The sequence below is a fragment of the Poecilia latipinna genome, unplaced genomic scaffold, assembly GCF_001443285.1.
Source record: "Poecilia latipinna isolate Pla-1442-1.1 unplaced genomic scaffold, P_latipinna-1.0 Scaffold1159, whole genome shotgun sequence".
In the NCBI taxonomy this organism is placed as follows: domain Eukaryota; kingdom Metazoa; phylum Chordata; class Actinopteri; order Cyprinodontiformes; family Poeciliidae; genus Poecilia; species Poecilia latipinna.
In genome coordinates, this window is record NW_015113775.1 from 180,467 (window position 1) to 192,637 (window position 12,171).

Sequence of the window (12,171 nt, forward strand, 5' to 3'; positions counted from 1 at the left end):
CCTGTAGAGAATTACATCGTCAGAGAGGGAAAGGAGCTTCAGGAGCTTCTGGAGAAATGTGGGAACAGATACCATGTTCTAAAAAACTTTCTTTCTGATTATCCTGGTCATGTCAAAGAGTTGTTCCAAAAAATTATTAATATGATAAAACAAAACAAAGAATGCTTCTCAGTTGAAGACAGAAAAGAGAAATTTCTCAAATTCCATTGGCCACCAAAACAACAGACACTTACAGAACAAGAATGGAGGAGGAGAGAACAGGAGCTGATAGAGCGAATGATGAAAGCTTTAGCAAAGGAACCAGAAGAACCAACAGAACCTCATGTGAGAACAGCAAAGAGCAAAGATGATATCATTCCTTACAGTAAGTTTTATATAATAATGAATTAATGTTTAGTTTACAGCCTTTATTTCATGCTTTGTTCTCTTGACTAAAACACATCAATGTCTGTTTCAGTGAGTGGAGATGTTGCCTCAGAATATGGGAGCATTTCAGAGAACAGGAGACGACGAGGACATGACCAAGTTTCTGAATGGCTCAATAACAAAGTGAGAGAGTCAGAAATCAGCTCTGGGATCGGCAGCATTTGTTCCTCAAACACTTATATGGAAAAGACTGATGAAAGTTCCCTAATAGCAGCAAATCAACCAAATATTTCTTTATCTGAAAACAAGAAAGATCCTCTCAATATGTTCTCAAACACCACAAAGATTCAACGCAGGAGCTCTTGTTAAGGCAGAAGACTTTTCAAAAATGTCATTTGAACTAACTTTTGGTTAAAATGGAAATAGAGAACAGTGTGAATCTGTCTTCTCCAGGACCACAGCATGTGGTCCTGGAGAAGACATGGTTTGTTTTCCTCACTACCAAGAAAACAAACTATGATATCTGTAGCAGGGCCGAGCGCAAATCGTGTAAATATAAATATTTATAAATATTTACATAATGTATACACGTAAAGAAATCATTACTGATATGAATTTGTTATAAAAGTATTACTGATTGTACTTTAAAAATTAGGTAACTTTATGTTATTAAAGGTAAAGTTTAAACAGTAATAATTTCCTGGTTAATGTCAAGCTGTCATAACAAAGACATTATGAATAATGTCAACTTTGTATTAAAAGTGTCATAATTTACCGAATGACGCTTTATGACAACAGTCATAACTGTTCATGAAGGCTTATTCATGTTCATGACAGGTGTTATGTCATGTTTATGAAAGTGTGCATGTCAGTCTTATTCAACCCCCTTCAAATAAAGTGTTACCAAATATTTTTTGGTTTGAAATAAGCTCTTAAAAACTAAAATTTGAATGTTTGTTATTGGAACTGAGTTACATTCACTGTAAATTATAAACTAATACAGGTGCAGTAAACATTCTGAACTTTATTGGCTAAACTGCACTAACAGCCAAAATTCTTGTTAAGTGACTTCAGAGCATTAAAGCATTCAACATGTGAAAACCAGGTGTTAAAATGAGATTATCTGTCTGAGGTGAAACTGCCTCACTGATGTTGTTTTAGTTTATCTTCAGAAGTGAAACGTTTTACTTTCCTTTTACTCCAACAAGTCAATCCATACTATCAGCTTCAAATTCCTGCTGAATGTCTTGTTATAGTTATAAATGCAGAGGATGATCTTTACTCCGAGAATTAAATCTGTGTGAGTACAGAAAGATTATGCTTTTACAGTATTTCAGGTGATTATTCTGACACACTTTCAAATGACACCATTGTCGCCAACACCTCATAATGTCTGCTGAAATTCTTGTTTTACATTTCCCACCGAAGCAATAACTAAAAATTGAGAAGTTTTCAAGATGTGTTTGTTTAGCTTCTAAACAGACTGTAATCCTTTATTATCAAATAGAAAACTCAATTTAGAAGATTGTGGCGGCTACAATGTATATATTTCACACCAGAATGTATGCTTTTATTATGAAGGGGAGAAGTTGAGGTGTGAAGACACCAACGGTTGTCATTCATTCCATTTTTTGTTTATTGATGGAAGTCTTTGAGAATAAAACAAGACTCAAATCACTTTTTTGTCTTTTTCTGCTGACTTCCACAACATCATATTTTTTCTATTAGGTATTATCTATAGATCTGGTTCAAAAGATTTGCTCCCTCCAAACATCCAAGTTTCTGGACAACAACTGTTGCCTCCTTTTATTCCTTTGTATTAAGTGAGTGTGTTCTGTGACAGTCTTTATTAGCCATGTTGTTTGTTTTTGTTTTTGAGCTCAGTGGGATCTGTGTGACTTTCTCCCCGAGATATAAAGATGTGCACATAACATATATGTGTAAAAAAGGTAAACAGAGTTTGCTCATAGATGTTTTCATCTGTGTAAAATGAAGGACACTGTTTCATTCTGATGCCTTAAAAATAAGAAATGTGGAGCTTGGATTCTGGACTTTCCTGTAGAAAAATACTTATTTTAATTCATAGAGCAAGACATTTTTGGACATCATCTTGAGGTTTTAGTATCATACCATTCTTGTGGAAATGTGCCTTGCAGTCAGGAGAAAACTATAAAACACAAAATCAAAGGCATAACCAGTTCACAAGGGTCATTATACCTGTAAATAGAAGTTAAGGGAAAACATCAGAATAAATACAATTTGAAACCAACACACTAAATTAATAGCAATCACATTCAGTCACCCTTACCACAATAATGCCCTGAGTAATCAAAGAGCTTTTCCATCTGTTGATCTTTGCTTTTGTCTGTTTCAATCTGTGTGAAAAATAACAGAATCACAGTTTGAATAGAAAGCTAATCAACAACAAAGAGACAAGAGTAGCTAAAATAGCATAATCTCATAACAGACGGTAGATCTTATTTTCTACATAGAGTCTTTGATCTTTAAAGTGTTCAGTTCAAAATGTAAATCACTGCATAATATTTTAGCATTTAATGATATGGTGCTAATTGTTCTAATGAGTAAATTTAATTTTATGATTTGTTAAGTTTCAGTTTTATTTTAATATAGTTGCTTTAGGTCATCAGAATATAAATGCAGTTTTTCCAATCATCCAGCATATGGCGATATCTGATCATGTGTGACTTTATCAACCTTCCATTGCCGTAGGGCACAACAGCAACTCATCAAGCACAGCATCAACCTCTGCACGATTTACTTTCTTTTAAGAACAAGTTTTGTTTGATGAAACAAGAAGCAGAAATGTCGGCAGAGTGAAGCAATTGAAATGGCTACTTCAGTTGATATTTCCAACTCAGGTCAGTGATTCCCTTAAACTTTAACCTATCTCGGATAATATTTACTGGCTGAATATGTTACATCTAAAGACTTTGACTTTATGCAAGAGATTGTTTAGTTTTTTTCCAAATTAGTTTTTTTCCAAATTTTTTCCACAAAAATAACTATTCTAGTTATTTTTGTGAGATTAGAAAGTACATTCAGTATTGGTCTATTCAAAGTAGGAGTTTCTAAACTATCGAACAATGCCTTATCTCTCACAGCACAAAGCCAACCTGCTACAGAGTTGAGGATTGTGTTGATAGGAGGAAGGAGATCAGATGGAAGTCTCCGTGGTAAAAGTTCAGTTGGAAACTTCATTCTGGGTCAAAATGTTTTTGACACCAGCAGAAGAACAGCTCAGAGTGAAGCGAGGCAGCAGGAAGTGTTCGGCAGACGAGTCACAGTGGTTGATACTCCAGGATGGTGGTGGTATTGGCCTACAGAAGACACCCCAAAACTGGATCAGATAGAAATCCAGAACAGTGTCCATCTGTGTCCCCCAGGACCTCATGTCTTTCTTCTGGTCATTCCTGTTGATTTACATTCATCTCAGCTTGTCAAAGCATCACTAAAGCAACACTTGGAGCTTTTCAATGCAGATGTTTTCAGTCACACCATCGTGTTGTTCACTGCAGTCACTCCATCTACTTATGAAGAGAAAATGTCCAGAATCAGAAGAAATCCAGTCCTGCAGTGGATTCTTCAACAATGTGGAGACAGAAAACATTTTCTCAACCTCAGTAACAGAGAAGACAGAGATCAAGTCAAGAAGCTTTTAGACAAAATTGAGACCCTGATTACAATCAATGGAGGCAGACACTGTTCTGTTGACAGAAGTCAAGGAGAAACTCTGAGAAAAGAAATGACAGATTTGACTGAAAGAGCCTCAAAAAGGTTTGATCAAGTCCAGAAACAAATAAACAAACTGAAGCTACAGATTGAAGGTAGGTTACAAGTTTTGTTTCTAATAAGCTAGAGCGCTCTTTGTTGAAGGAAGTAAATGTTTTAGGATTCATCTTCTGGGATAACATCACATGTGACACTCAGCTTAACATTATTTAAGTTTTAAGAAAAGATATACAAGATTAGATATAATATATACTATTATTAATATTGGCTTCTGTTAAAAAAACAAGTAAAACTTGATCAGAAGCAGAAAACAGAGCTACAGAAATTAGATTGTTCCTTTTTTCTAAAAAGTTATGATGCTGTTTGTTGAATAAAGTAAAGGTTTGAAGATTCAGATCTTCTGAGATCATCACATGTAACCCTGATTTGAAGTAAGGAAACATCAAATAAGACATAAGATACAAAATAATAATATTTTACTTACAAATATTTACATCTGCAAAAGCACAACAATAAATTAATGTTTCCTTCAGGAGAAAGTTTTCAGGAACAGAAAAACATTCAGTGAGAGAAATTAAATATATAAAAACAATCTCCTTTCTGCAGGGACAGCTGGTATAAGTGGGCTAGTAGGGCTAAGCCCTCCCTGACATTTACAATAAAGTTAAAAAAACAACAGAAAAAAACCCCTTAAAAATAACTACCTAGAATTAAATATATTTTAGAAATAATGTATCACATTTTGTTAAATTTTCAACAAACTTGGTGTCAAATCGCCTGAGGAAAATCCCTGGGTCTTTCCCGAAGGGCTAACTTCTGACAGCCCCATTCAGTGTTATTGTCTGTCACGGCTCAGAATGATTGACAGGCGTCTAGCCACGCCCCCTCCGTTTGCGGCTAATTTTTTTCAGCGCAGGGCCAGCCCTCTACCACAGGATTCAACCAATCAAAATGGACTTGCCTCGAGCGTGTGTGGGCGTGGTTTAGGGTAGACTGAGAAGGATCAATGGACCTTACCACAGGGGCCGCGTTTCATTGGCTAATGCCCATTTGACGTCACTGCGCAGCTACCACGTGCTTGACCGTCTCACAAACAAAAGCTACAGTAGTATACACATGCTAATGTAGATTGTGGACTAGCAGATCACAATCTACACAATCAAAGTTTTTGCGACAGAACTCAAATAAGCATGGTGCTCCACTGTCAGTGGGGAATCTGTACAGGCGATGTCAGGTATCCTGATGTATTTGTGGAAATAAAATTCAGATTTCCCAAATCTGATACGGAATGCCTTGCTTGGATCAAAGCTTGTGTAAGACCGCATTTGCAGCTCAACCGTCGTAAGATCAATAAAAACAAAGGAGTATGCGCTGGTGTAAGTATTATTACTTTGCTTTCTTTGTGTTTAGTGAATGGGGATATTTTGAGTGGCCCTGCCAGACTGGCGACCTGTCCAGGGTGACCCCGCCTCTCGCCCGGAACGTTAGCTAGAGATAGGCACCAGCACCTCCCGATCCCTTTTGAATTTCGAAGCTTGAAATATTGTAAGGTCTTAAGGAGGCCTATAATGTGTGAACAATGGCTGAAAAAAAGTCAATAATAAACACATCCATTATGAAAACCTTTTAACTAAGTACATCATAATGGCAGTACCGATACAACTTCTACACCTTCAAGCCTGTCTGTTACACAGTCTTACGTTTGCTGAACAGATCAATATGCAATGTGTACCGTATCTGACATACATTAAAATTTTTATTTGACCTGAAAAGGCTTTTTACTAAACTGTAATCGTGTTAGCCACGCTAGCACCGAGTAACAGGCCTAGGCACACTCAAACATGTGCCAACAACAGAAATCACTGATTTCAAAAGTAACCCTCAAAACCATGAATGCCGACTTACCCAGCCTTGCAAGAACAATAGGCATCAGTGATCTTGTCCTCAGCTATATTTATGTTGAGGGTGTGAAGATCTGCTGTTTTCCTCGTTGATCGGTAGCATTTAGCTGCGACGCGCACAATGTAAGAGGCATGCCATGGCTCAAACACCTTGATGTCGTCCAAAAAAGATGACATGACCTTGTTTGTTCCCCTGTCCATTGTCGTGGCTGATATTTTTTGAAAATCCGGCAGAAATGCTACACTAATCGACTCAGAAATACTTTGCAGAGAGTCAGTCGGAATGAAAGACGCCATGTTTACACATAGAAACTAAGCCCCGCGAGGCTTTGTTTGTGAGACATGCAGCCACGTGGGACTGTCGAGGGGCGTTTCTGGGCGGGGCTTGGTAAGGTCCATGGTGAGCAATATTAGCATAAACGAGGTGGATTATTTAACCTTTTTGCGTCCCAGAAAAGTCGTTGGAGAGAGTTTCTCACGGTAGGCCTCATTTAATAAGTTAAACAGTCACATTCAATGACATGAAGGAAATATCAGTACCAAGGATCAAGGCAGGAGACAGACCAAACCAAATTCTGAAGGAATGAACAAACTACAATGAAGATTGAACTTATAACAAATTGGGCGGGGTACCTGTGAACTATAATACACAAACAGTAATTATAGTTACTGTTAATTAACAGTAACTATAATTAGTTACTGTTAATTATATATATATATATATATATATATATATATATATATATATATATATACACACACATATATGCCTTTCACACAACAGACACTAAAAGTCATCTATATCAGAAGACAGTTCTGGTGGTGCAATAGATTCACCACCTGACTATTTTTTTTTGGCCTTTCTCTTTCAACCACCAGAAATTAAGAGTTGTTTTGGTTTTGCAATTGTTGGACTCATCTAATTTCTGCTCAAAAGAGTAGAGTTGGAAACTTTTTTATGTTGAAGAAACTGCAAAATTTGTTTTCTCTGTTTTGTTGGTTTAGGTGGAAAAGTCCCTCCAGACCATTTAAGAATAGTAATGATTGGAGGATCGTTTGCTGGCAAAAGCTCAACAGGAAACACTATTCTAGTGAAAAATATGTTTAATGTTAATGAAAAGGGTGACAGAACAACCCACAGTGAAATTGGCCACAGTGTGGTTGAAGGAAGGCGGCTCACAGTGGTCGATTCTCCTGGTTGGTTCTGCTTTAACACCCTTCAGGAAACCAATGAGATGGATAAACTGGAAATAGAGAACAGTGTGAATCTGTGTCCTCCAGGACCACATGCTGTGCTGCTGGTTGTTCCTCTGGCAATTAACACTGATGAATCATATCTCAGAGTTGTCCAAGAACACATGAGTCTGTTTAGGGAAGAAATCTGGAAACACACACTTGTTATATTTACCTATGGAGACTGGTTAGGAGTGAAGACTGTAGAGGAGCGAATAGAGAGTGATGAAGGTCTGCAGTGGATAGTGAACAAGTGTGAGAACAGGTATCATGTCCTGAACAACAAGGACCACAGTGATAAGACTCAGGTAAAGGAACTACTGGAGAAGATTGAAGAGATGTGGGCAGGAAATGAAGATCCTTACTATGAAGTGGAGCTGGACCGAGCAGCAGAGCTAGAAACCAAGAGAGAGACTGGAGACAAGATGGCCAGAAGGTTGAAGAAGATCAATGAGAGAAAGTCAAGAGTAATGAAAGAGCTGATTGGAGGTAGGCAAAAAATAGGACATGTTTTATGACAAATTCATATAATGTGAATATTTTGTTATTAAAAACATTACTGTAATTTTTGCTTGTCATACAGATGAGAGACATCCAATCAGAGACATCAGGATTGTTCTTATTGGCCAGAAATGTTCAGGAAAAAGTGGAGCTGGAAACATGATCCTTTTCAATGAAAATTTTAGAATTACATTTGAGAGAGCTTGGTTGAAAAAGGTAACAAGACTAAGCAAAATAAATTTCAGACAGTCTGACATACAGAATGCAGGTGTCCAGTGAATAAAGCATGTCCAGAATTATATTTTTTTTATTTGTTTTTCATATTTTCAGAACTACCAAGATCATAGAGAAACTTCACCATGTGTGAAACATGAAGAAAACTTTGATGGAGTAAAAGTCTCAGTTGTTGAAACTCCAGGCTGGTTCTCAGACCCAACACCACCTGACTGGATCAAAGATGAAGTTCTCCACAGTGTCTCCATGTGTTCTCCTGGACCTCATGTTTTTCTCCTGCTTGTACCAAATGGTAGATCTTTCACAGAGAAAGATCTCAAAGCTCTGCTGGAGATCATGAAGCCATTAACAGAGAGAGTGTGGAGACACTGCATGGTGGTTTTTACCTGGGGAAACTGGCTCAATGACGTCCCTGTAGAGAATTACATCGTCAGAGAGGGAAAGGAGCTCCAGGAGCTTCTGGAGAAATGTGGGAACAGATACCATGTTCTAAACCCCTGTAGCTATGATGATCCTGTTGAAGTCAAAGAGTTGTTCCAAAAAATTATTAACATGGTAACACAAAACAGAGGATTCTTCACAACTGAACTAGAAAAAAGGACATTTCAGAACCTACCTTGGCTTGGAAAGCAACGCACTGTGACAGAAGATGAGTCGAACCAACGAGAGCAGGACCTGATAGAGAAAATGTTGAAGGCTTTGTCAAATGAACCAGAGGACCCAACGGTACCTGTTACAAAAATGGCACATAGCATGGATGAGGATTACATCTCAGACAGTAAGTCTAATTTGATTAAATTCAATATTTTATGTTTATATTTAATCTGCACAACACTTTACATCCAACAGTCAATCAATATTTATTTAGAGAGACTTTATCATCGTCTTCGTCAGACTTAACAGAGAAGAAACAGATGATGTCAGACATTACTAAAGTAAACAAAATTTAATCTTTCTGTTTCAGTGAGTGGAGATGTTGCCTCAGAATATGGGAGCATTTCAGAGAACAGGAGACGACGAGGACATGACCAAGTAGCTGAATGGCTGAATAACAGAGTGAGAGAGTCAGAGATCAGCTCTGGGATCGGCAGCATTTGTTCCTCAGCCACTTATATGAAAAAGACTGATGAAAGTTCCCTAATAGCAGCAAATCAACCAAATATTTCTTTATCTGAAAACAAGAAAGATTCTTTGAACATGTTCTCAAACACCACAAAGATTCAACGCAGGAGCTCTTGTTAAAGCAGAAGACTTTTCAAACGTGCCACTTGAACTTTTATGAACATGAGAGAACAAGAAAACAAACTATGATATATGTGTCTTATAAGCACAACAAGCATTATCAGCTACAGATATGATACTATTTTAGAATTTGTTTTTATATAAATTATGCTGATCACTCTCGTCGGATTTCTTATGATAGATAAAATGAATTACATCATGCTGTTTTAAATTTCAAAGCTATTACACCTTTTTCAGCTTTTTTTTTAATTAACTGTTTTAGCCATTTTGCATAATTTTAGACAATGTATACATTTCTTGTATACATCAGTTTTTTCTTTTATAACCTACAAATACATGATCTCTAAAAAAGTGGATCTGAAGACAGAGCTTGTTATAACTAAGCTGCAACTTTTTTGTATTAGACTATATGAAACATGTGTTTCATTGTTGAAACATTGAACATTCATTGTTCCTACATTGAAGTCCCTACTCTTCAGTAAAATTTTTGGATCCTCTACTCAATGTGAATAACTCGACTGCATAAAGACAACGTTACATATCAATACTACCCTGGTTTTTTCTTTCAAAACATGTCTGAGTTCGTTTCCCATCATACTTTCATTTTATCTAGTCAGGCCAGGCTAGAGCCTCCTTCTACAAGTCAGAACAAGCTCTGTGACAGTACAAGAACCAGTTTTAGGTCTCATCTTAACGAAACATTCAGATGTCATGGTTGTCACTTCAATCTTCTTTTCAAAAGGGTACAAAATGCTGTACAGGGGGCCATGTGGTCCCTACTGATTATTTGTGGGCCCAGACTGTATTTAAGCAATGGTACATATTTGACCCCCAGCACAGGTGGTTGATGCTTATAGAATCTTTTTTTTTTTAGAAATCACAACAAATTGCTAACTGGAAAAAAAATAGTCTTAAAATAGAAGACATTACCGTATTTTCCACACTATAAGGTGCACCGGATTATAAGGCGCATAGAATAGACGCTACAGTAGAGGCTGGAGTTATGTTATGCATCCACTAGATGAAGCTGCACTAAAGTGAATGTCAACAAAATAGTCCGACTCGGGTTGGCAAAGAGAGCCTTCTGCGACTGGGCCGGGGCGTGGCCGGACGATGGTTACCCTTCTCTGTTCATGCGCAGCATGTTTGTGGAGAACGTGGTGCTAAATGACCTGCAGGCGACCTGATTATAGACGGTCGGTAGGTAGATAGGTCAGTCAAACTTTATTAATAGATTACAAACCAGCATTCTGACAACTATCCCAGCATGCACCGCGCGCTTCTTCTTCTGCAGGCGAAAATGAAGTCGGCGGCTGCTTACCATAGTTGCTAGACCTATTGTGGCTCAATATTGGTCCAAATATAAGGCACACCGGATTATAAGGTGCACTGTCGGCTTTTGAGGAAATTGAAGGTTTTTAGGTGCGCCTTATAGTTCGGAAAAACGGTAATTACAACACAGAGTGTTCCTTCTCCAATACCATGCTCTTTGTTTTGTTTTCTAGTATCAAAAACAGACTTGGATGCACCAAAATTTGCATTTAATTGCTTAAATAAACCTGACTAAATATAGCAAATGTTGTCAAAGAAAGAATGACACAAATTCAGAGATTTCTGCTGAGAATACATAAAAATGAGAATGCTGAAATGTAGAAATGATATCCCTTTCCTTTGTTAAAAGGAACCCAGAATATTCTTTTTATATTTGAAATGTACAACAATTTACATATTCCTTCAAATCAATATGTCAATTTTATTTGTTTTACCTGTTTGTTTGGTCTTTTTTTGTATCTTTAACAAAAATTAAATAAAAAATAAAAATTTTGTGGCCCAACTTCAACTTGATCATTTTGATCCAAACTGGATCCACACACATACAGTATGTACATTGAGTCACATTCAAATTAAAGGTTTCATTTGAAAAAATTTAAAGTAACACAAAAGAGTTCACTTTTTTTTTTTTACAAGCACCAGTCAAACTTCCGCCACGCCTTTTGATTCTGGCTCTTCACTGCCCTCTGCTGGGCAAAAATCTAACTAGCTAATGAAACATTTTATTAGCTTTAACCATATTAAGATATGACTTTTATGCAACATAATATTTAATTATTTAATGAGTCTCACATATTAAATTGACTTCAGTAAAAAAAAAAAAATTATATATTTTAGAAAGATAATTGTATCTATTATGTGACATTAGGTAACCGTGGTTCAGGTCAAATTTGACTCATTTTAGTATTTTGACAGCAGTGGAAATATATCAAATGTCATTATTTTCACTTTAAATTATGAAGTCTCCTAGAATGGTCAATAATATGTAGGATATTTTTAAAACTTTATGCTTTTATAGTTGTGTGGCTGCGTGTTGAAGCTTAATTGTACATGTCAGATTTTAAAATTGTTGCAGGGGCAAATAGCTGTAGATTCTATCAAGTAGTTGTCATGAAGGGTTGATGACCCCCAAATGAACAAGTGTAGGAACAGGTATCATTTCCTCAACAATATAGACCTCAGTGATAATTAGGTAAAAAGTGTTAATACACAGTATTCAGCCACGCCCCTCCTAACCTTCAGCGGACTGACTACTGACCAGCTCTCCATCTCACGGGTCCGAAAAGCCTCTAATTCCTGGGTATTACCGCAAATAAGAATGTAGAGAACTTTTGTTTAAGCTGGGCGCTTGACAGACTCGTCTAAGTTCTAACTACCTTCATCCAGACGTTATGACCCGCTTCAGTCCATGATTCAGACATCGGAGTAGCCCCGCCGGTGTCCGAGCTCATAAACCACGTCTGTTCACTGTATAGCTCTTTCCCTGATATTAACGTGCACTTGTTATAACTTAGATAATTTTAGAGACTAGGAATAAGTCCCAGGGTCATTATTTATCTGAACTAAAGAACGTACGAAGCCACCCTAATTTACTAAAACCATTAACATTGAT

General features: G+C 37.0%; 1 pseudogene; it reads left to right on the forward strand.

The window, feature by feature from the left end:
- LOC106960145 (GTPase IMAP family member 8-like) overlaps positions 1–9,194 on the forward strand; it is a 16,730-nt pseudogene extending 7,536 nt beyond the window's left edge.
- The last annotated feature ends 2,977 nt before the right edge of the window (positions 9,195–12,171 follow it).